Source organism: Phalangium opilio, unplaced genomic scaffold (genome assembly GCF_054372755.1).
Source record: "Phalangium opilio isolate 3A_F unplaced genomic scaffold, DU_Popi_V2 ptg000022l_1, whole genome shotgun sequence".
In the NCBI taxonomy this organism is placed as follows: Eukaryota; Metazoa; Arthropoda; class Arachnida; order Opiliones; family Phalangiidae; genus Phalangium; species Phalangium opilio.
The window spans coordinates 4480001-4496480 of record NW_028324154.1 but is presented as its reverse complement, the minus strand read 5'-3'; the positions used below and the strand labels follow the sequence as shown (position 1 = coordinate 4496480).

The following is a 16480-nucleotide window of genomic DNA, read 5'->3' as shown; positions in this document are numbered from 1 at the left end:
ACAAGCTGGAAGAGCTCAGTGGTAGAGCATTCGACTACAGATCGAGAGGTCCTTGGTTCAAACCCGAGTTCCCCCTGTAACAGCACTGATCATTCCTTTTATTTTAGTTAAATCGACATTACGGCTAGGAACAAGGGGGATAGCTCAGTGGTAGAGCATTCGACTACAGATCGAGAGGTCCTTGGTTCAAACCCGAGTTCCCCCTGTAACAGCACGGATCATTCCGTTTATTTTAGTTAAATCGACATTACGGCTAGGAACAAGGAGGGAGAACTCGCATTCGACTGCAGATCGAGAGGTCCTTGGTTCAAACCCGAGTTCCCCCTGTAACAGCACGGATTATTCCCTTTATTTTAGTTAAATCGACATTACGGCTAGGAACAAGGAGGGATAACTCGCATTCGACTGCAGATCGAGAGGTCCTTGGTTCAAACCCGAGTTCCCCCTGTAACAGCACGGATCATTCCGTTTATTTTAGTTAAATCGACATTACGGCCTTGAACAAGGGGGGAATAGCTCAGTTGTAGAGCATTCGACTGCAGATCGAGAGATCCTTGGTTCAAACCCGAGTTCCCCCTGTAACAGCACGGATCATTCCGTTTATTTTAGTTAAATCGACATTACGGCCTTGAACAAGGGGGAATAGCTCAGTTGTAGAGCATTCGACTGCAGATCGAGAGATCCTTGGTTCAAACCCGAGTTCCCCCTGTAACAGCACGGATCATTCCGTTTATTTTATTTAAATCGACATTACGGCTAGGAACAAGGGGGATAGCTCAGTGGTAGAGCATTCGACTACAGATCGAGAGGTCCTTGGTTCAAACCCGAGTTTCCCCTGTAACAGCACTGATCATTTCTTTTATTTTAGTTAAATCGACATTACTGCTAGGAACAAGGAGAGATAGCTCGCATTCGACTGCAGATCGAAAGGTCCTTGGTTCAAACCCGAGTTCCCCCTGTAACAGCACGGATCATTCCGTTTATTTTAGTTAAATCGACATTACGGCTCTGAACAAGGGGGAAGAGCTCGGTGGTAGAGCATTCGACTACAGATCGAGAGGTCCTTGGTTCAAACCCGAGTTCCCCCTGTAACAGCAAGGATTATTCCGTTTATTTAAGTTAAATCGACATTACTGCTAGGAACAAGGAGGGATAGCTCGCATTCGACTGCAGATCGAAAGGTCCTTGGTTCAAACCCGAGTTCCCCCTGTAACAGCACGGATCATTCCATTTATTTTAGTTAAATCGACATTACGGCTCTGAACAAGGGGGAAGAGCTCAGTGGTAGAGCATTCGACTGCAGATCGAGAGATCCTTGGTACAAACCCGAGTTCCCCCTGTAACAGCACGGATCATTCCGTTTATTTTATTTAAATCGACATTACGGCTAGGAACAAGGAGAGATAACTCGCATTCGACTGCAGATCGAGAGGTCCTTGGTTCAAACCCGAGTTCCCCCTGTAACAGCACGGATCATTCCGTTTATTTTAGTTAAATCGACATTACGGCTAGGAACAAGGAGGGATAACTCGCATTCGACTGCAGATCGAGAGGTCCTTGGTTCAAACCCGAGTTCCCCCTGTAACAGCATGGATTATTCCCTTTATTTTAGTTAAATCGACATTACGGCTAGGAACAAGGAGGGATAACTCGCATTCGACAGCAGATCGAGAGGTCCTTGGTTCAAACCCGAGTTCCCCCTGTAACAGCACGGATCATTCCGTTTATTTTAGTTAAATCGACATTACGGCCTTGAACAAGGGGGAATAGCTCAGTGGTAGAGCATTCGACTGCAGATCGAGAGGTCCTTGGTTCAAACCCGAGTTCCCCCTGTAACAGCACGGATTATTCCGTTTATTTTAGTTAAATCGACATTACGGCTCTGAACAAGGGGGAAGAGCTCAGTGGTAGAGCATTCGACTACAGATCGAGAGGTCCTTGGTTCAAACCCGAGTTCCCACTGTAACAGCACTGATCATTCCTTTTATTTTAGTTAAATCGACATTACGGCTAGGAACAAGGGGGATAGCTCAGTGGTAGAGCATTCGACTACAGATCGAGAGGTCCTTGGTTCAAACCCGAGTTCCCCCTGTAACAGCACGGATCATTCCGTTTATTTTAGTTAAATCGACATTACGGCTAGGAACAAGGAGGGAGAACTCGCATTCGACTGCAGATCGAGAGGTCCTTGGTTCAAACCCGAGTTCCCCCTGTAACAGCACGGATTATTCCCTTTATTTTAGTTAAATCGACATTACGGCTAGGAACAAGGAGGGATAACTCGCATTCGACTGCAGATCGAGAGGTCCTTGGTTCAAACCCGAGTTCCCCCTGTAACAGCACGGATCATTCCGTTTATTTTAGTTAAATCGACATTACGGCCTTGAACAAGGGGGAATAGCTCAGTTGTAGAGCATTCGACTGCAGATCGAGAGATCCTTGGTTCAAACCCGAGTTCCCCCTGTAACAGCACGGATCATTCCGTTTATTTTATTTAAATCGACATTAAGGCTATGAACAAGGGGGATAGCTCAGTGGTAGAGCATTCGACTACAGATCGAGAGGTCCTTGGTTCATACCCGAGTTCCCCCTGTAACAGCACTGATCATTCCTTTTATTTTAGTTAAATCGACATTACGGCAAGGAACAAGGGGGATAGCTCAGTTGTAGAGCATTCGACTACAGATCGAGAGGTCCTTGGTTCAAACCCGAGTTCACCCTGTAACAGCACGGATCATTCCGTTTATTTTAGTTAAATCGACATTACGGCTAGGAACAAGGAGGGAGAACTCGCATTCGACTGCAGATCGAGAGGTCCTTGGTTCAAACCCGAGTTCCCCCTGTAACAGCACGGATCATTCCGTTTATTTTAGTTAAATCGACATTACGGCCTTGAACAAGGGGGGAATAGCTCAGTTGTAGAGCATTCGACTACAGATCGAGAGGTCCTTGGTTCAAACCCGAGTTCCCCCTGTAACAGCACTGATCATTCCTTTTATTTTAGTTAAATCGACATTACGGCTAGGAACAAGGGGGATAGCTCAGTGGTAGAGCATTCGACTACAGATCGAGAGGTCCTTGGTTCAAACCCGAGTTCCCCCTGTAACAGCACGGATTATTCCCTTTATTTTAGTTAAATCGACATTACGGCTAGGAACAAGGAGGGATAACTCGCATTCGACTGCAGATCGAGAGGTCCTTGGTTCAAACCCGAGTTCCCCCTGTAACAGCACGGATCATTCCGTTTATTTTAGTTAAATCGACATTACGGCCTTGAACAAGGGGGAATAGCTCAGTTGTAGAGCATTCGACTGCAGATCGAGAGATCCTTGGTTCAAACCCGAGTTCCCCCTGTAACAGCACGGATCATTCCGTTTATTTTATTTAAATCGACATTAAGGCTATGAACAAGGGGGATAGCTCAGTGGTAGAGCATTCGACTACAGATCGAGAGGTCCTTGGTTCAAACCCGAGTTCCCCCTGTAACAGCACTGATCATTCCTTTTATTTTAGTTAAATCGACATTACGGCTAGGAACAAGGGGGATAGCTCAGTGGTAGAGCATTCGACTACAGATCGAGAGGTCCTTGGTTCAAACCCGAGTTTCCCCTGTAACAGCACGGATCATTCCTTTTATTTTAGTTAAATCGACATTACTGCTAGGAACAAGGAGGGATAGCTCGCATTCGACTGCAGATCGAAAGGTCCTTGGTTCAAACCCGAGTTCCCCCTGTAACAGCACGGATCATTCCGTTTATTTTATTTAAATCGACATTACGGCTAGGAACAAGGAGAGATAACTTGCATTCGACTGCAGATCGAGAGGTCCTTGGTTCAAACCCGAGTTCCCCCTGTAACAGCACGGATTATTCCGTTTATTTTAGTTAAATCGACATTACGGCTCTGAACAAGGGGGAAGAGCTCAGTGGTAGAGCATTCGACTACAGATCGAGAGGTCCTTGGTTCAAACCCGAGTTCCCCCTGTAACAGCACTGATCATTCCTTTTATTTTAGTTAAATCGACATTACGGCTAGGAACAAGGGGGATAGCTCAGTGGTAGAGCATTCGACTACAGATCGAGAGGTCCTTGGTTCAAACCCGAGTTCCCCCTGTAACAGCACGGATCATTCCGTTTATTTTAGTTAAATCGACATTACGGCTAGGAACAAGGGGGATAGCTCAGTGGTAGAGCATTCGACTACAGATCGAGAGGTCCTTGGTTCAAACCCGAGTTCCCCCTGTAACAGCACGGATCATTCCGTTTATTTTAGTTAAATCGACATTACGGCTAGGAACAAGGAGGGAGAACTCGCATTCGACTGCAGATCGAGAGGTCCTTGGTTCAAACCCGAGTTCCCCCTGTAACAGCACGGATTATTCCCTTTATTTTAGTTAAATCGACATTACGGCTAGGAACAAGGAGGGATAACTCGCATTCGACTGCAGATCGAGAGGTCCTTGGTTCAAACCCGAGTTCCCCCTGTAACAGCACGGATCATTCCGTTTATTTTAGTTAAATCGACATTACGGCTAGGAACAAGGAGGGATAACTCGCATTAGACTGCCGATCGAGAGGTCCTTGGTTCAAACCCGAGTTCCCCCTGTAACAGCACGGATTATTCCCTTTATTTTAGTTAAATCGACATTACGGCTCTGGACAAGGGGGAAGAGCTCGGTGGTAGAGCATTCGACTACAGATCGAGAGGTCCTTGGTTCAAACCCGAGTTCCCCCTGTAACAGCACGGATCATTCCGTTTATTTTATTTAAATCGACATTACGGCTAGGAACAAGGAGAGATAACTCGCATTCGACTGCAGATCGAGAGGTCCTTGGTTCAAACCCGAGTTCCCCCTGTAAGAGCACGGATCATTCCGTTTATTTTAGTTAAATCGACATTACGGCTAGGAACAAGGAGGGATAACTCGCATTCGACTGCAGATCGAGAGGTCCTTGGTTCAAACCCGAGTTCCCCCTGTAACAGCACGGATCATTCCGTTTATTTTAGTTAAATCGACATTACGGCTAGGAACAAGGGGGATAGCTCAGTGGTAGAGCATTCGACTACAGATCGAGAGGTCCTTGGTTCAAACCCGAGTTCCCCCTGTAACAGCACGGATCATTCCGTTTATTTTAGTTAAATCGACATTACGGCTAGGAACAAGGAGGGAGAACTCGCATTCGACTGCAGATCGAGAGGTCCTTGGTTCAAACCCGAGTTCCCCCTGTAACAGCACGGATTATTCCCTTTATTTTAGTTAAATCGACATTACGGCTAGGAACAAGGAGGGATAACTCGCATTCGACTGCAGATCGAGAGGTCCTTGGTTCAAACCCGAGTTCCCCCTGTAACAGCACGGATCATTCCGTTTATTTTAGTTAAATCGACATTACGGCTAGGAACAAGGAGGGATAACTCGCATTAGACTGCCGATCGAGAGGTCCTTGGTTCAAACCCGAGTTCCCCCTGTAACAGCACGGATTATTCCCTTTATTTTAGTTAAATCGACATTACGGCTCTGGACAAGGGGGAAGAGCTCGGTGGTAGAGCATTCGACTACAGATCGAGAGGTCCTTGGTTCAAACCCGAGTTCCCCCTGTAACAGCACGGATCATTCCGTTTATTTTATTTAAATCGACATTACGGCTAGGAACAAGGAGAGATAACTCGCATTCGACTGCAGATCGAGAGGTCCTTGGTTCAAACCCGAGTTCCCCCTGTAAGAGCACGGATCATTCCGTTTATTTTAGTTAAATCGACATTACGGCTAGGAACAAGGAGGGATAACTCGCATTCGACTGCAGATCGAGAGGTCCTTGGTTCAAACCCGAGTTCCCCCTGTAACAGCACGGATCATTCCGTTTATTTTAGTTAAATCGACATTACGGCTCTGAACAAGGGGGAAGAGCTCGGTGGTAGAGCATTCGACTACAGATCGAGAGGTCCTTGGTTCAAACCCGAGTTCCCCCTGTAACAGCACGGATCATTCCGTTGATTTTATTTAAATCGGCATTACGGCTAGGAACAAGGAGAGATAACTCGCATTCGACTGCAGATCGAGAGGTCCTTGGTTCAAACCCGAGTTCCCCCTGTAACAGCACGGATCATTCCGTTTATTTTAGTTAAATCGACATTACGGCTAGGAACAAGGAGGGATAACTCGCATTCGACTGCAGATCGAGAGGTCCTTGGTTCAAACCCGAGTTCCCCCTGTAACAGCACGGATCATTCCGTTTATTTTATTTAAATCGACATTACGGCTAGGAACAAGGAGAGATAACTCGCATTCGACTGCAGATCGAGAGGTCCTTGGTTCAAACCCGAGTTCCCCCTGTAACAGCACGGATTATTCCGTTTATTTTAGTTAAATCGACATTACGGCTCTGAACAAGGGGGAAGAGCTCAGTGGTAGAGCATTCGACTACAGATCGAGAGGTCCTTGGTTCAAACCCGAGTTCCCCCTGTAACAGCACTGATCATTCCTTTTATTTTAGTTAAATCGACATTACGGCTAGGAACAAGGGGGATAGCTCAGTGGTAGAGCATTCGACTACAGATCGAGAGGTCCTTGGTTCAAACCCGAGTTCCCCCTGTAACAGCACGGATCATTCCGTTTATTTTAGTTAAATCGACATTACGGCTAGGAACAAGGAGGGAGAACTCGCATTCGACTGCAGATCGAGAGGTCCTTGGTTCAAACCCGAGTTCCCCCTGTAACAGCACGGATTATTCCCTTTATTTTAGTTAAATCGACATTACGGCTAGGAACAAGGAGGGATAACTCGCATTCGACTGCAGATCGAGAGGTCCTTGGTTCAAACCCGAGTTCCCCCTGTAACAGCACGGATCATTCCGTTTATTTTAGTTAAATCGACATTACGGCTAGGAACAAGGGGGATAGCTCAGTGGTAGAGCATTCGACTACAGATCGAGAGGTCCTTGGTTCAAACCCGAGTTCCCCCTGTAACAGCACGGATCATTCCGTTTATTTTAGTTAAATCGACATTACGGCTAGGAACAAGGAGGGAGAACTCGCATTCGACTGCAGATCGAGAGGTCCTTGGTTCAAACCCGAGTTCCCCCTGTAACAGCACGGATTATTCCCTTTATTTTAGTTAAATCGACATTACGGCTAGGAACAAGGAGGGATAACTCGCATTCGACTGCAGATCGAGAGGTCCTTGGTTCAAACCCGAGTTCCCCCTGTAACAGCACGGATCATTCCGTTTATTTTAGTTAAATCGACATTACGGCTAGGAACAAGGAGGGATAACTCGCATTAGACTGCCGATCGAGAGGTCCTTGGTTCAAACCCGAGTTCCCCCTGTAACAGCACGGATTATTCCCTTTATTTTAGTTAAATCGACATTACGGCTCTGGACAAGGGGGAAGAGCTCGGTGGTAGAGCATTCGACTACAGATCGAGAGGTCCTTGGTTCAAACCCGAGTTCCCCCTGTAACAGCACGGATCATTCCGTTTATTTTATTTAAATCGACATTACGGCTAGGAACAAGGAGAGATAACTCGCATTCGACTGCAGATCGAGAGGTCCTTGGTTCAAACCCGAGTTCCCCCTGTAAGAGCACGGATCATTCCGTTTATTTTAGTTAAATCGACATTACGGCTAGGAACAAGGAGGGATAACTCGCATTCGACTGCAGATCGAGAGGTCCTTGGTTCAAACCCGAGTTCCCCCTGTAACAGCACGGATCATTCCGTTTATTTTAGTTAAATCGACATTACGGCTCTGAACAAGGGGGAAGAGCTCGGTGGTAGAGCATTCGACTACAGATCGAGAGGTCCTTGGTTCAAACCCGAGTTCCCCCTGTAACAGCACGGATCATTCCGTTTATTTTAGTTAAATCGACATTACGGCTAGGAACAAGGAGGGAGAACTCGCATTCGACTGCAGATCGAGAGGTCCTTGGTTCAAACCCGAGTTCCCCCTGTAACAGCACGGATTATTCCCTTTATTTTAGTTAAATCGACATTACGGCTAGGAACAAGGAGGGATAACTCGCATTCGACTGCAGATCGAGAGGTCCTTGGTTCAAACCCGAGTTCCCCCTGTAACAGCACGGATCATTCCGTTTATTTTAGTTAAATCGACATTACGGCTAGGAACAAGGGGGATAGCTCAGTGGTAGAGCATTCGACTACAGATCGAGAGGTCCTTGGTTCAAACCCGAGTTCCCCCTGTAACAGCACGGATCATTCCGTTTATTTTAGTTAAATCGACATTACGGCTAGGAACAAGGAGGGAGAACTCGCATTCGACTGCAGATCGAGAGGTCCTTGGTTCAAACCCGAGTTCCCCCTGTAACAGCACGGATTATTCCCTTTATTTTAGTTAAATCGACATTACGGCTAGGAACAAGGAGGGATAACTCGCATTCGACTGCAGATCGAGAGGTCCTTGGTTCAAACCCGAGTTCCCCCTGTAACAGCACGGATCATTCCGTTTATTTTAGTTAAATCGACATTACGGCTAGGAACAAGGAGGGATAACTCGCATTAGACTGCCGATCGAGAGGTCCTTGGTTCAAACCCGAGTTCCCCCTGTAACAGCACGGATTATTCCCTTTATTTTAGTTAAATCGACATTACGGCTCTGGACAAGGGGGAAGAGCTCGGTGGTAGAGCATTCGACTACAGATCGAGAGGTCCTTGGTTCAAACCCGAGTTCCCCCTGTAACAGCACGGATCATTCCGTTTATTTTATTTAAATCGACATTACGGCTAGGAACAAGGAGAGATAACTCGCATTCGACTGCAGATCGAGAGGTCCTTGGTTCAAACCCGAGTTCCCCCTGTAAGAGCACGGATCATTCCGTTTATTTTAGTTAAATCGACATTACGGCTAGGAACAAGGAGGGATAACTCGCATTCGACTGCAGATCGAGAGGTCCTTGGTTCAAACCCGAGTTCCCCCTGTAACAGCACGGATCATTCCGTTTATTTTAGTTAAATCGACATTACGGCTCTGAACAAGGGGGAAGAGCTCGGTGGTAGAGCATTCGACTACAGATCGAGAGGTCCTTGGTTCAAACCCGAGTTCCCCCTGTAACAGCACGGATCATTCCGTTGATTTTATTTAAATCGGCATTACGGCTAGGAACAAGGAGAGATAACTCGCATTCGACTGCAGATCGAGAGGTCCTTGGTTCAAACCCGAGTTCCCCCTGTAACAGCACGGATCATTCCGTTTATTTTAGTTAAATCGACATTACGGCTAGGAACAAGGAGGGATAACTCGCATTCGACTGCAGATCGAGAGGTCCTTGGTTCAAACCCGAGTTCCCCCTGTAACAGCACGGATCATTCCGTTTATTTTATTTAAATCGACATTACGGCTAGGAACAAGGAGAGATAACTCGCATTCGACTGCAGATCGAGAGGTCCTTGGTTCAAACCCGAGTTCCCCCTGTAACAGCACGGATTATTCCGTTTATTTTAGTTAAATCGACATTACGGCTCTGAACAAGGGGGAAGAGCTCAGTGGTAGAGCATTCGACTACAGATCGAGAGGTCCTTGGTTCAAACCCGAGTTCCCCCTGTAACAGCACTGATCATTCCTTTTATTTTAGTTAAATCGACATTACGGCTAGGAACAAGGGGGATAGCTCAGTGGTAGAGCATTCGACTACAGATCGAGAGGTCCTTGGTTCAAACCCGAGTTCCCCCTGTAACAGCACGGATCATTCCGTTTATTTTAGTTAAATCGACATTACGGCTAGGAACAAGGAGGGAGAACTCGCATTCGACTGCAGATCGAGAGGTCCTTGGTTCAAACCCGAGTTCCCCCTGTAACAGCACGGATTATTCCCTTTATTTTAGTTAAATCGACATTACGGCTAGGAACAAGGAGGGATAACTCGCATTCGACTGCAGATCGAGAGGTCCTTGGTTCAAACCCGAGTTCCCCCTGTAACAGCACGGATCATTCCGTTTATTTTAGTTAAATCGACATTACGGCTCTGAACAAGGGGGGAGAGCTCAGTGGTAGAGCATTCGACTGCAGATCGAGAGATCCTTGGTTCAAACCCGAGTTCCCCCTGTAACAGCACGGATCATTCCGATTATTTTATTTAAATCGACATTACGGCTCTGAACAAGGGGGAAGAGCTCGGTGGTAGAGCATTCGACTACAGATCGAGAGGTCCTTGGTTCAAACCCGAGTTCCCCCTGTAACAGCACGGATCATTCCGTTGATTTTATTTAAATCGACATTACGGCTAGGAACAAGGAGAGATAACTCGCATTCGACTGCAGATCGAGAGGTCCTTGGTTCAAACCCGAGTTCCCCCTGTAACAGCACGGATCATTCCGTTTATTTTAGTTAAATCGACATTACGGCTAGGAACAAGGAGGGATAACTCGCATTCGACTGCAGATCGAGAGGTCCTTGGTTCAAACCCGAGTTCCCCCTGTAACAGCACGGATTATTCCCTTTATTTTAGTTAAATCGACATTACGGCTAGGAACAAGGAGGGATAACTCGCATTCGACTGCAGATCGAGAGGTCCTTGGTTCAAACCCGAGTTCCCCCTGTAACAGCACGGATCATTCCGTTTATTTTAGTTAAATCGACATTACGGCTCTGAACAAGGGGGGAGAGCTCAGTGGTAGAGCATTCGACTGCAGATCGAGAGATCCTTGGTTCAAACCCGAGTTCCCCCTGTAACAGCACGGATCATTCCGATTATTTTATTTAAATCGACATTACGGCTATGAACAAGGGGGATAGCTCAGTGGTAGAGCATTCAACTACAGATCGAGAGGTCCTTGGTTCAAACTCGAGTTCCCCCTGTAATAGCACTGATCATTCCTTTTATTTTAGTTAAATCGACATTACGGCTAGGAACAAGGAGGGATAACTCGCATTCGACTGCAGATCGAGAGGTCCTTGGTTCAAACCCGAGTTCCCCCTGTAACAGCATGGATTATTCCGTTTATTTTAGTTAAATCGACATTACGGCCTTGAACAAGGGGGAATAGCTCAGTGGTAGAGCATTCGACTGCAGATCGAGAGATCCTTGGTTCAAACCCGAGTTCCCCCAGTAACAGTACGGATCATTCCGATTATTTTATTTAAATCGACATTACGGCTATGAACAAGGGGGATAGCTCAGTGGTAGAGCATTCAACTACAGATCGAGAGGTCCTTGGTTCAAACCCGAGTTCCCCCTGTAATAGCACTGATCATTCCTTTTATTTTAGTTAAATCGACATTACGGCTAGGAACAAGGAGGGATAACTCGCATTCGACTGCAGATCGAGAGGTCCTTGGTTCAAACCCGAGTTTCCCCTGTAACAGCACTGATCATTCCTTTTATTTGAGTTAAATCGACATTACGGCTAGGAACAAGGGGGATAGCTCAGTGGTAGAGCATTCGACTACAGATCGAGAGGTCCTTGGTTCAAACCCGAGTTTCCCCTGTAACAGCACGGATCATTCCTTTTATTTTAGTTAAATCGACATTACTGCTAGGAACAAGGAGGGATAGCTCGCATTCGACTGCAGATCGAAAGGTCCTTGGTTCAAACCCGAGTTCCCCCTGTAACAGCACGGATCATTCCGTTTATTTTATTTAAATCGACATTACGGCTAGGAACAAGGAGAGATAACTCGCATTCGACTGCAGATCGAGAGGTCCTTGGTTCAAACCCGAGTTCCCCCTGTAACAGCACGGATTATTCCGTTTATTTTAGTTAAATCGACATTACGGCTCTGAACAAGGGGGAAGAGCTCAGTGGTAGAGCATTCGACTACAGATCGAGAGGTCCTTGGTTCAAACCCGAGTTCCCCCTGTAACAGCACTGATCATTCCTTTTATTTTAGTTAAATCGACATTACGGCTAGGAACAAGGGGGATAGCTCAGTGGTAGAGCATTCGACTACAGATCGAGAGGTCCTTGGTTCAAACCCGAGTTCCCCCTGTAACAGCACGGATCATTCCGTTTATTTTATTTAAATCGACATTACGGCTAGGAACAAGGAGAGATAACTCGCATTCGACTGCAGATCGAGAGGTCCTTGGTTCAAACCCGAGTTCCCCCTGTAAGAGCACGGATCATTCCGTTTATTTTAGTTAAATCGACATTACGGCTAGGAACAAGGAGGGATAACTCGCATTCGACTGCAGATCGAGAGGTCCTTGGTTCAAACCCGAGTTCCCCCTGTAACAGCACGGATCATTCCGTTTATTTTAGTTAAATCGACATTACGGCTCTGAACAAGGGGGAAGAGCTCGGTGGTAGAGCATTCGACTACAGATCGAGAGGTCCTTGGTTCAAACCCGAGTTCCCCCTGTAACAGCACGGATCATTCCGTTGATTTTATTTAAATCGACATTACGGCTAGGAACAAGGAGAGATAACTCGCATTCGACTGCAGATCGAGAGGTCCTTGGTTCAAACCCGAGTTCCCCCTGTAACAGCACGGATCATTCCGTTTATTTTAGTTAAATCGACATTACGGCTAGGAACAAGGAGGGATAACTCGCATTCGACTGCAGATCGAGAGGTCCTTGGTTCAAACCCGAGTTCCCCCTGTAACAGCACGGATTATTCCCTTTATTTTAGTTAAATCGACATTACGGCTAGGAACAAGGAGGGATAACTCGCATTCGACTGCAGATCGAGAGGTCCTTGGTTCAAACCCGAGTTCCCCCTGTAACAGCACGGATCATTCCGTTTATTTTAGTTAAATCGACATTACGGCTCTGAACAAGGGGGGAGAGCTCAGTGGTAGAGCATTCGACTGCAGATCGAGAGATCCTTGGTTCAAACCCGAGTTCCCCCTGTAACAGCACGGATCATTCCGATTATTTTATTTAAATCGACATTACGACTATGAACAAGGGGGATAGCTCAGTGGTAGAGCATTCAACTACAGATCGAGAGGTCCTTGGTTCAAACTCGAGTTCCCCCTGTAATAGCACTGATCATTCCTTTTATTTTAGTTAAATCGACATTACGGCTAGGAACAAGGAGGGATAACTCGCATTCGACTGCAGATCGAGAGGTCCTTGGTTCAAACCCGAGTTCCCCCTGTAACAGCATGGATTATTCCCTTTATTTTAGTTAAATCGACATTACGGCTAGGAACAAGGAGGGATAACTCGCATTCGACTGCAGATCGAGAGGTCCTTGGTTCAAACCCGAGTTCCCCCTGTAACAGCACGGATCATTCCGTTTATTTTAGTTAAATCGACATTACGGCCTTGAACAAGGGGGAATAGCTCAGTGGTAGAGCATTCGACTGCAGATCGAGAGGTCCTTGGTTCAAACCCGAGTTCCCTCTGTAACAGCACGGATTATTCCGTTTATTTTAGTTAAATCGACATTACGGCTCTGAACAAGGGTGAAGAGCTCAGTGGTAGAGCATTCGACTGCAGATCGAGAGATCCTTGGTTCAAACCCGAGTTCCCCCTGTAACAGCACGGATCATTCCGATTATTTTATTTAAATCGACATTACGGCTAGGAACAAGGAGGGATAACTCGCATTCGACTGCAGATCGAGAGGTCCTTGGTTCAAACCCGAGTTCCCCCTGTAACAGCACGGATCATTCCGTTTATTTTAGTTAAATCGACATTACGGCCTTGAACAAGGGGGAATAGCTCAGTGGTAGAGCATTCGACTGCAGATCGAGAGATCCTTGGTTCAAACCCGAGTTCCCCCAGTAACAGTACGGATCATTCCGATTATTTTATTTAAATCGACATTACGGCTATGAACAAGGGGGATAGCTCAGTGGTAGAGCATTCAACTACAGATCGAGAGGTCCTTGGTTCAAACCCGAGTTCCCCCTGTAATAGCACTGATCATTCCTTTTATTTTAGTTAAATCGACATTACGGCTAGGAACAAGGAGGGATAACTCGCATTCGACTGCAGATCGAGAGGTCCTTGGTTCAAACCCGAGTTTCCCCTGTAACAGCACTGATCATTCCTTTTATTTTAGTTAAATCGACATTACGGCTAGGAACAAGGGGGATAGCTCAGTGGTAGAGCATTCGACTACAGATCGAGAGGTCCTTGGTTCAAACCCGAGTTTCCCCTGTAACAGCACGGATCATTCCTTTTATTTTAGTTAAATCGACATTACTGCTAGGAACAAGGAGGGATAGCTCGCATTCGACTGCAGATCGAAAGGTCCTTGGTTCAAACCCGAGTTCCCCCTGTAACAGCACGGATCATTCCGTTTATTTTATTTAAATCGACATTACGGCTAGGAACAAGGAGAGATAACTCGCATTCGACTGCAGATCGAGAGGTCCTTGGTTCAAACCCGAGTTCCCCCTGTAACAGCACGGATTATTCCGTTTATTTTAGTTAAATCGACATTACGGCTCTGAACAAGGGGGAAGAGCTCAGTGGTAGAGCATTCGACTACAGATCGAGAGGTCCTTGGTTCAAACCCGAGTTCCCCCTGTAACAGCACTGATCATTCCTTTTATTTTAGTTAAATCGACATTACGGCTAGGAACAAGGGGGATAGCTCAGTGGTAGAGCATTCGACTACAGATCGAGAGGTCCTTGGTTCAAACCCGAGTTCCCCCTGTAACAGCACGGATCATTCCGTTTATTTTATTTAAATCGACATTACGGCTAGGAACAAGGAGAGATAACTCGCATTCGACTGCAGATCGAGAGGTCCTTGGTTCAAACCCGAGTTCCCCCTGTAAGAGCACGGATCATTCCGTTTATTTTAGTTAAATCGACATTACGGCTAGGAACAAGGAGGGATAACTCGCATTCGACTGCAGATCGAGAGGTCCTTGGTTCAAACCCGAGTTCCCCCTGTAACAGCACGGATCATTCCGTTTATTTTAGTTAAATCGACATTACGGCTCTGAACAAGGGGGAAGAGCTCGGTGGTAGAGCATTCGACTACAGATCGAGAGGTCCTTGGTTCAAACCCGAGTTCCCCCTGTAACAGCACGGATCATTCCGTTGATTTTATTTAAATCGACATTACGGCTAGGAACAAGGAGAGATAACTCGCATTCGACTGCAGATCGAGAGGTCCTTGGTTCAAACCCGAGTTCCCCCTGTAACAGCACGGATCATTCCGTTTATTTTAGTTAAATCGACATTACGGCTAGGAACAAGGAGGGATAACTCGCATTCGACTGCAGATCGAGAGGTCCTTGGTTCAAACCCGAGTTCCCCCTGTAACAGCACGGATTATTCCCTTTATTTTAGTTAAATCGACATTACGGCTAGGAACAAGGAGGGATAACTCGCATTCGACTGCAGATCGAGAGGTCCTTGGTTCAAACCCGAGTTCCCCCTGTAACAGCACGGATCATTCCGTTTATTTTAGTTAAATCGACATTACGGCTCTGAACAAGGGGGGAGAGCTCAGTGGTAGAGCATTCGACTGCAGATCGAGAGATCCTTGGTTCAAACCCGAGTTCCCCCTGTAACAGCACGGATCATTCCGATTATTTTATTTAAATCGACATTACGGCTATGAACAAGGGGGATAGCTCAGTGGTAGAGCATTCAACTACAGATCGAGAGGTCCTTGGTTCAAACTCGAGTTCCCCCTGTAATAGCACTGATCATTCCTTTTATTTTAGTTAAATCGACATTACGGCTAGGAACAAGGAGGGATAACTCGCATTCGACTGCAGATCGAGAGGTCCTTGGTTCAAACCCGAGTTCCCCCTGTAACAGCATGGATTATTCCCTTTATTTTAGTTAAATCGACATTACGGCTAGGAACAAGGAGGGATAACTCGCATTCGACTGCAGATCGAGAGGTCCTTGGTTCAAACCCGAGTTCCCCCTGTAACAGCACGGATCATTCCGTTTATTTTAGTTAAATCGACATTACGGCCTTGAACAAGGGGGAATAGCTCAGTGGTAGAACATTCGACTGCAGATCGAGAGGTCCTTGGTTCAAACCCGAGTTCCCTCTGTAACAGCACGGATTATTCCGTTTATTTTAGTTAAATCGACATTACGGCTCTGAACAAGGGTGAAGAGCTCAGTGGTAGAGCATTCGACTGCAGATCGAGAGATCCTTGGTTCAAACCCGAGTTCCCCCTGTAACAGCACGGATCATTCCGATTATTTTATTTAAATCGACATTACGGCTAGGAACAAGGAGGGATAACTCGCATTCGACTGCAGATCGAGAGGTCCTTGGTTCAAACCCGAGTTCCCCCTGTAACAGCACGGATCATTCCGTTTATTTTAGTTAAATCGACATTACGGCCTTGAACAAGGGGGAATAGCTCAGTGGTAGAGCATTCGACTGCAGATCGAGAGATCCTTGGTTCAAACCCGAGTTCCCCCAGTAACAGTACGGATCATTCCGATTATTTTATTTAAATCGACATTACGGCTATGAACAAGGGGGATAGCTCAGTGGTAGAGCATTCAACTACAGATCGAGAGGTCCTTGGTTCAAACCCGAGTTCCCCCTGTAATAGCACTGATCATTCCTTTTATTTTAGTTAAA

At 46.4% G+C, this 16480-nt stretch overlaps 49 non-coding genes across 49 annotated transcripts; all 49 read left to right on the top strand.

Moving 5' to 3' along the window:
• The first annotated feature begins 4 nt into the window (after positions 1–4).
• TRNAC-ACA (transfer RNA cysteine (anticodon ACA)) lies at positions 5–85 on the top strand. The gene has a single exon. It is a non-coding gene; the product is annotated as a tRNA-Cys (tRNA).
• Positions 86–133: 48 nt separating this feature from the next.
• TRNAC-ACA (transfer RNA cysteine (anticodon ACA)) lies at positions 134–205 on the top strand. Its single transcript has one exon. It is a non-coding gene; the product is annotated as a tRNA-Cys (tRNA).
• Positions 206–765: 560 nt separating this feature from the next.
• TRNAC-ACA (transfer RNA cysteine (anticodon ACA)) lies at positions 766–837 on the top strand. Its single transcript has one exon. It is a non-coding gene; the product is annotated as a tRNA-Cys (tRNA).
• Positions 838–1016: 179 nt separating this feature from the next.
• TRNAC-ACA (transfer RNA cysteine (anticodon ACA)) lies at positions 1017–1088 on the top strand. The gene has a single exon. It is a non-coding gene; the product is annotated as a tRNA-Cys (tRNA).
• A 672-nt stretch (positions 1089–1760) lies between these two features.
• TRNAC-GCA (transfer RNA cysteine (anticodon GCA)) lies at positions 1761–1832 on the top strand. The gene has a single exon. It is a non-coding gene; the product is annotated as a tRNA-Cys (tRNA).
• A 58-nt stretch (positions 1833–1890) lies between these two features.
• TRNAC-ACA (transfer RNA cysteine (anticodon ACA)) lies at positions 1891–1962 on the top strand. The gene has a single exon. It is a non-coding gene; the product is annotated as a tRNA-Cys (tRNA).
• Positions 1963–2019: 57 nt separating this feature from the next.
• TRNAC-ACA (transfer RNA cysteine (anticodon ACA)) lies at positions 2020–2091 on the top strand. Its single transcript has one exon. It is a non-coding gene; the product is annotated as a tRNA-Cys (tRNA).
• A 429-nt stretch (positions 2092–2520) lies between these two features.
• TRNAC-ACA (transfer RNA cysteine (anticodon ACA)) lies at positions 2521–2592 on the top strand. The gene has a single exon. It is a non-coding gene; the product is annotated as a tRNA-Cys (tRNA).
• A 57-nt stretch (positions 2593–2649) lies between these two features.
• On the top strand, positions 2650–2721 carry TRNAC-ACA (transfer RNA cysteine (anticodon ACA)). Its single transcript has one exon. It is a non-coding gene; the product is annotated as a tRNA-Cys (tRNA).
• A 180-nt stretch (positions 2722–2901) lies between these two features.
• On the top strand, positions 2902–2973 carry TRNAC-ACA (transfer RNA cysteine (anticodon ACA)). Its single transcript has one exon. It is a non-coding gene; the product is annotated as a tRNA-Cys (tRNA).
• Positions 2974–3030: 57 nt separating this feature from the next.
• On the top strand, positions 3031–3102 carry TRNAC-ACA (transfer RNA cysteine (anticodon ACA)). The gene has a single exon. It is a non-coding gene; the product is annotated as a tRNA-Cys (tRNA).
• Positions 3103–3410: 308 nt separating this feature from the next.
• Positions 3411–3482, top strand: TRNAC-ACA (transfer RNA cysteine (anticodon ACA)). The gene has a single exon. It is a non-coding gene; the product is annotated as a tRNA-Cys (tRNA).
• Positions 3483–3539: 57 nt separating this feature from the next.
• On the top strand, positions 3540–3611 carry TRNAC-ACA (transfer RNA cysteine (anticodon ACA)). Its single transcript has one exon. It is a non-coding gene; the product is annotated as a tRNA-Cys (tRNA).
• Positions 3612–3911: 300 nt separating this feature from the next.
• TRNAC-ACA (transfer RNA cysteine (anticodon ACA)) lies at positions 3912–3983 on the top strand. The gene has a single exon. It is a non-coding gene; the product is annotated as a tRNA-Cys (tRNA).
• Positions 3984–4040: 57 nt separating this feature from the next.
• On the top strand, positions 4041–4112 carry TRNAC-ACA (transfer RNA cysteine (anticodon ACA)). Its single transcript has one exon. It is a non-coding gene; the product is annotated as a tRNA-Cys (tRNA).
• Positions 4113–4169: 57 nt separating this feature from the next.
• TRNAC-ACA (transfer RNA cysteine (anticodon ACA)) lies at positions 4170–4241 on the top strand. The gene has a single exon. It is a non-coding gene; the product is annotated as a tRNA-Cys (tRNA).
• A 421-nt stretch (positions 4242–4662) lies between these two features.
• TRNAC-ACA (transfer RNA cysteine (anticodon ACA)) lies at positions 4663–4734 on the top strand. The gene has a single exon. It is a non-coding gene; the product is annotated as a tRNA-Cys (tRNA).
• Positions 4735–5033: 299 nt separating this feature from the next.
• Positions 5034–5105, top strand: TRNAC-ACA (transfer RNA cysteine (anticodon ACA)). Its single transcript has one exon. It is a non-coding gene; the product is annotated as a tRNA-Cys (tRNA).
• Positions 5106–5526: 421 nt separating this feature from the next.
• On the top strand, positions 5527–5598 carry TRNAC-ACA (transfer RNA cysteine (anticodon ACA)). The gene has a single exon. It is a non-coding gene; the product is annotated as a tRNA-Cys (tRNA).
• A 300-nt stretch (positions 5599–5898) lies between these two features.
• TRNAC-ACA (transfer RNA cysteine (anticodon ACA)) lies at positions 5899–5970 on the top strand. Its single transcript has one exon. It is a non-coding gene; the product is annotated as a tRNA-Cys (tRNA).
• Positions 5971–6391: 421 nt separating this feature from the next.
• On the top strand, positions 6392–6463 carry TRNAC-ACA (transfer RNA cysteine (anticodon ACA)). Its single transcript has one exon. It is a non-coding gene; the product is annotated as a tRNA-Cys (tRNA).
• A 57-nt stretch (positions 6464–6520) lies between these two features.
• Positions 6521–6592, top strand: TRNAC-ACA (transfer RNA cysteine (anticodon ACA)). The gene has a single exon. It is a non-coding gene; the product is annotated as a tRNA-Cys (tRNA).
• Positions 6593–6891: 299 nt separating this feature from the next.
• Positions 6892–6963, top strand: TRNAC-ACA (transfer RNA cysteine (anticodon ACA)). Its single transcript has one exon. It is a non-coding gene; the product is annotated as a tRNA-Cys (tRNA).
• A 421-nt stretch (positions 6964–7384) lies between these two features.
• Positions 7385–7456, top strand: TRNAC-ACA (transfer RNA cysteine (anticodon ACA)). The gene has a single exon. It is a non-coding gene; the product is annotated as a tRNA-Cys (tRNA).
• A 300-nt stretch (positions 7457–7756) lies between these two features.
• Positions 7757–7828, top strand: TRNAC-ACA (transfer RNA cysteine (anticodon ACA)). Its single transcript has one exon. It is a non-coding gene; the product is annotated as a tRNA-Cys (tRNA).
• Positions 7829–8127: 299 nt separating this feature from the next.
• Positions 8128–8199, top strand: TRNAC-ACA (transfer RNA cysteine (anticodon ACA)). The gene has a single exon. It is a non-coding gene; the product is annotated as a tRNA-Cys (tRNA).
• Positions 8200–8620: 421 nt separating this feature from the next.
• Positions 8621–8692, top strand: TRNAC-ACA (transfer RNA cysteine (anticodon ACA)). The gene has a single exon. It is a non-coding gene; the product is annotated as a tRNA-Cys (tRNA).
• A 300-nt stretch (positions 8693–8992) lies between these two features.
• On the top strand, positions 8993–9064 carry TRNAC-ACA (transfer RNA cysteine (anticodon ACA)). Its single transcript has one exon. It is a non-coding gene; the product is annotated as a tRNA-Cys (tRNA).
• Positions 9065–9485: 421 nt separating this feature from the next.
• TRNAC-ACA (transfer RNA cysteine (anticodon ACA)) lies at positions 9486–9557 on the top strand. Its single transcript has one exon. It is a non-coding gene; the product is annotated as a tRNA-Cys (tRNA).
• A 57-nt stretch (positions 9558–9614) lies between these two features.
• TRNAC-ACA (transfer RNA cysteine (anticodon ACA)) lies at positions 9615–9686 on the top strand. The gene has a single exon. It is a non-coding gene; the product is annotated as a tRNA-Cys (tRNA).
• Positions 9687–10116: 430 nt separating this feature from the next.
• TRNAC-ACA (transfer RNA cysteine (anticodon ACA)) lies at positions 10117–10188 on the top strand. The gene has a single exon. It is a non-coding gene; the product is annotated as a tRNA-Cys (tRNA).
• Positions 10189–10738: 550 nt separating this feature from the next.
• Positions 10739–10810, top strand: TRNAC-ACA (transfer RNA cysteine (anticodon ACA)). The gene has a single exon. It is a non-coding gene; the product is annotated as a tRNA-Cys (tRNA).
• Positions 10811–10989: 179 nt separating this feature from the next.
• Positions 10990–11061, top strand: TRNAC-GCA (transfer RNA cysteine (anticodon GCA)). Its single transcript has one exon. It is a non-coding gene; the product is annotated as a tRNA-Cys (tRNA).
• Positions 11062–11118: 57 nt separating this feature from the next.
• On the top strand, positions 11119–11190 carry TRNAC-ACA (transfer RNA cysteine (anticodon ACA)). Its single transcript has one exon. It is a non-coding gene; the product is annotated as a tRNA-Cys (tRNA).
• Positions 11191–11368: 178 nt separating this feature from the next.
• Positions 11369–11440, top strand: TRNAC-ACA (transfer RNA cysteine (anticodon ACA)). Its single transcript has one exon. It is a non-coding gene; the product is annotated as a tRNA-Cys (tRNA).
• Positions 11441–11740: 300 nt separating this feature from the next.
• Positions 11741–11812, top strand: TRNAC-ACA (transfer RNA cysteine (anticodon ACA)). Its single transcript has one exon. It is a non-coding gene; the product is annotated as a tRNA-Cys (tRNA).
• Positions 11813–11869: 57 nt separating this feature from the next.
• On the top strand, positions 11870–11941 carry TRNAC-ACA (transfer RNA cysteine (anticodon ACA)). Its single transcript has one exon. It is a non-coding gene; the product is annotated as a tRNA-Cys (tRNA).
• A 300-nt stretch (positions 11942–12241) lies between these two features.
• TRNAC-ACA (transfer RNA cysteine (anticodon ACA)) lies at positions 12242–12313 on the top strand. Its single transcript has one exon. It is a non-coding gene; the product is annotated as a tRNA-Cys (tRNA).
• Positions 12314–12863: 550 nt separating this feature from the next.
• Positions 12864–12935, top strand: TRNAC-ACA (transfer RNA cysteine (anticodon ACA)). Its single transcript has one exon. It is a non-coding gene; the product is annotated as a tRNA-Cys (tRNA).
• Positions 12936–13235: 300 nt separating this feature from the next.
• TRNAC-GCA (transfer RNA cysteine (anticodon GCA)) lies at positions 13236–13307 on the top strand. Its single transcript has one exon. It is a non-coding gene; the product is annotated as a tRNA-Cys (tRNA).
• Positions 13308–13616: 309 nt separating this feature from the next.
• On the top strand, positions 13617–13688 carry TRNAC-GCA (transfer RNA cysteine (anticodon GCA)). The gene has a single exon. It is a non-coding gene; the product is annotated as a tRNA-Cys (tRNA).
• A 57-nt stretch (positions 13689–13745) lies between these two features.
• TRNAC-ACA (transfer RNA cysteine (anticodon ACA)) lies at positions 13746–13817 on the top strand. Its single transcript has one exon. It is a non-coding gene; the product is annotated as a tRNA-Cys (tRNA).
• Positions 13818–13995: 178 nt separating this feature from the next.
• Positions 13996–14067, top strand: TRNAC-ACA (transfer RNA cysteine (anticodon ACA)). Its single transcript has one exon. It is a non-coding gene; the product is annotated as a tRNA-Cys (tRNA).
• A 300-nt stretch (positions 14068–14367) lies between these two features.
• TRNAC-ACA (transfer RNA cysteine (anticodon ACA)) lies at positions 14368–14439 on the top strand. The gene has a single exon. It is a non-coding gene; the product is annotated as a tRNA-Cys (tRNA).
• A 57-nt stretch (positions 14440–14496) lies between these two features.
• TRNAC-ACA (transfer RNA cysteine (anticodon ACA)) lies at positions 14497–14568 on the top strand. Its single transcript has one exon. It is a non-coding gene; the product is annotated as a tRNA-Cys (tRNA).
• A 300-nt stretch (positions 14569–14868) lies between these two features.
• On the top strand, positions 14869–14940 carry TRNAC-ACA (transfer RNA cysteine (anticodon ACA)). Its single transcript has one exon. It is a non-coding gene; the product is annotated as a tRNA-Cys (tRNA).
• Positions 14941–15490: 550 nt separating this feature from the next.
• On the top strand, positions 15491–15562 carry TRNAC-ACA (transfer RNA cysteine (anticodon ACA)). Its single transcript has one exon. It is a non-coding gene; the product is annotated as a tRNA-Cys (tRNA).
• Positions 15563–16243: 681 nt separating this feature from the next.
• On the top strand, positions 16244–16315 carry TRNAC-GCA (transfer RNA cysteine (anticodon GCA)). Its single transcript has one exon. It is a non-coding gene; the product is annotated as a tRNA-Cys (tRNA).
• A 57-nt stretch (positions 16316–16372) lies between these two features.
• Positions 16373–16444, top strand: TRNAC-ACA (transfer RNA cysteine (anticodon ACA)). The gene has a single exon. It is a non-coding gene; the product is annotated as a tRNA-Cys (tRNA).
• The last annotated feature ends 36 nt before the right edge of the window (positions 16445–16480 follow it).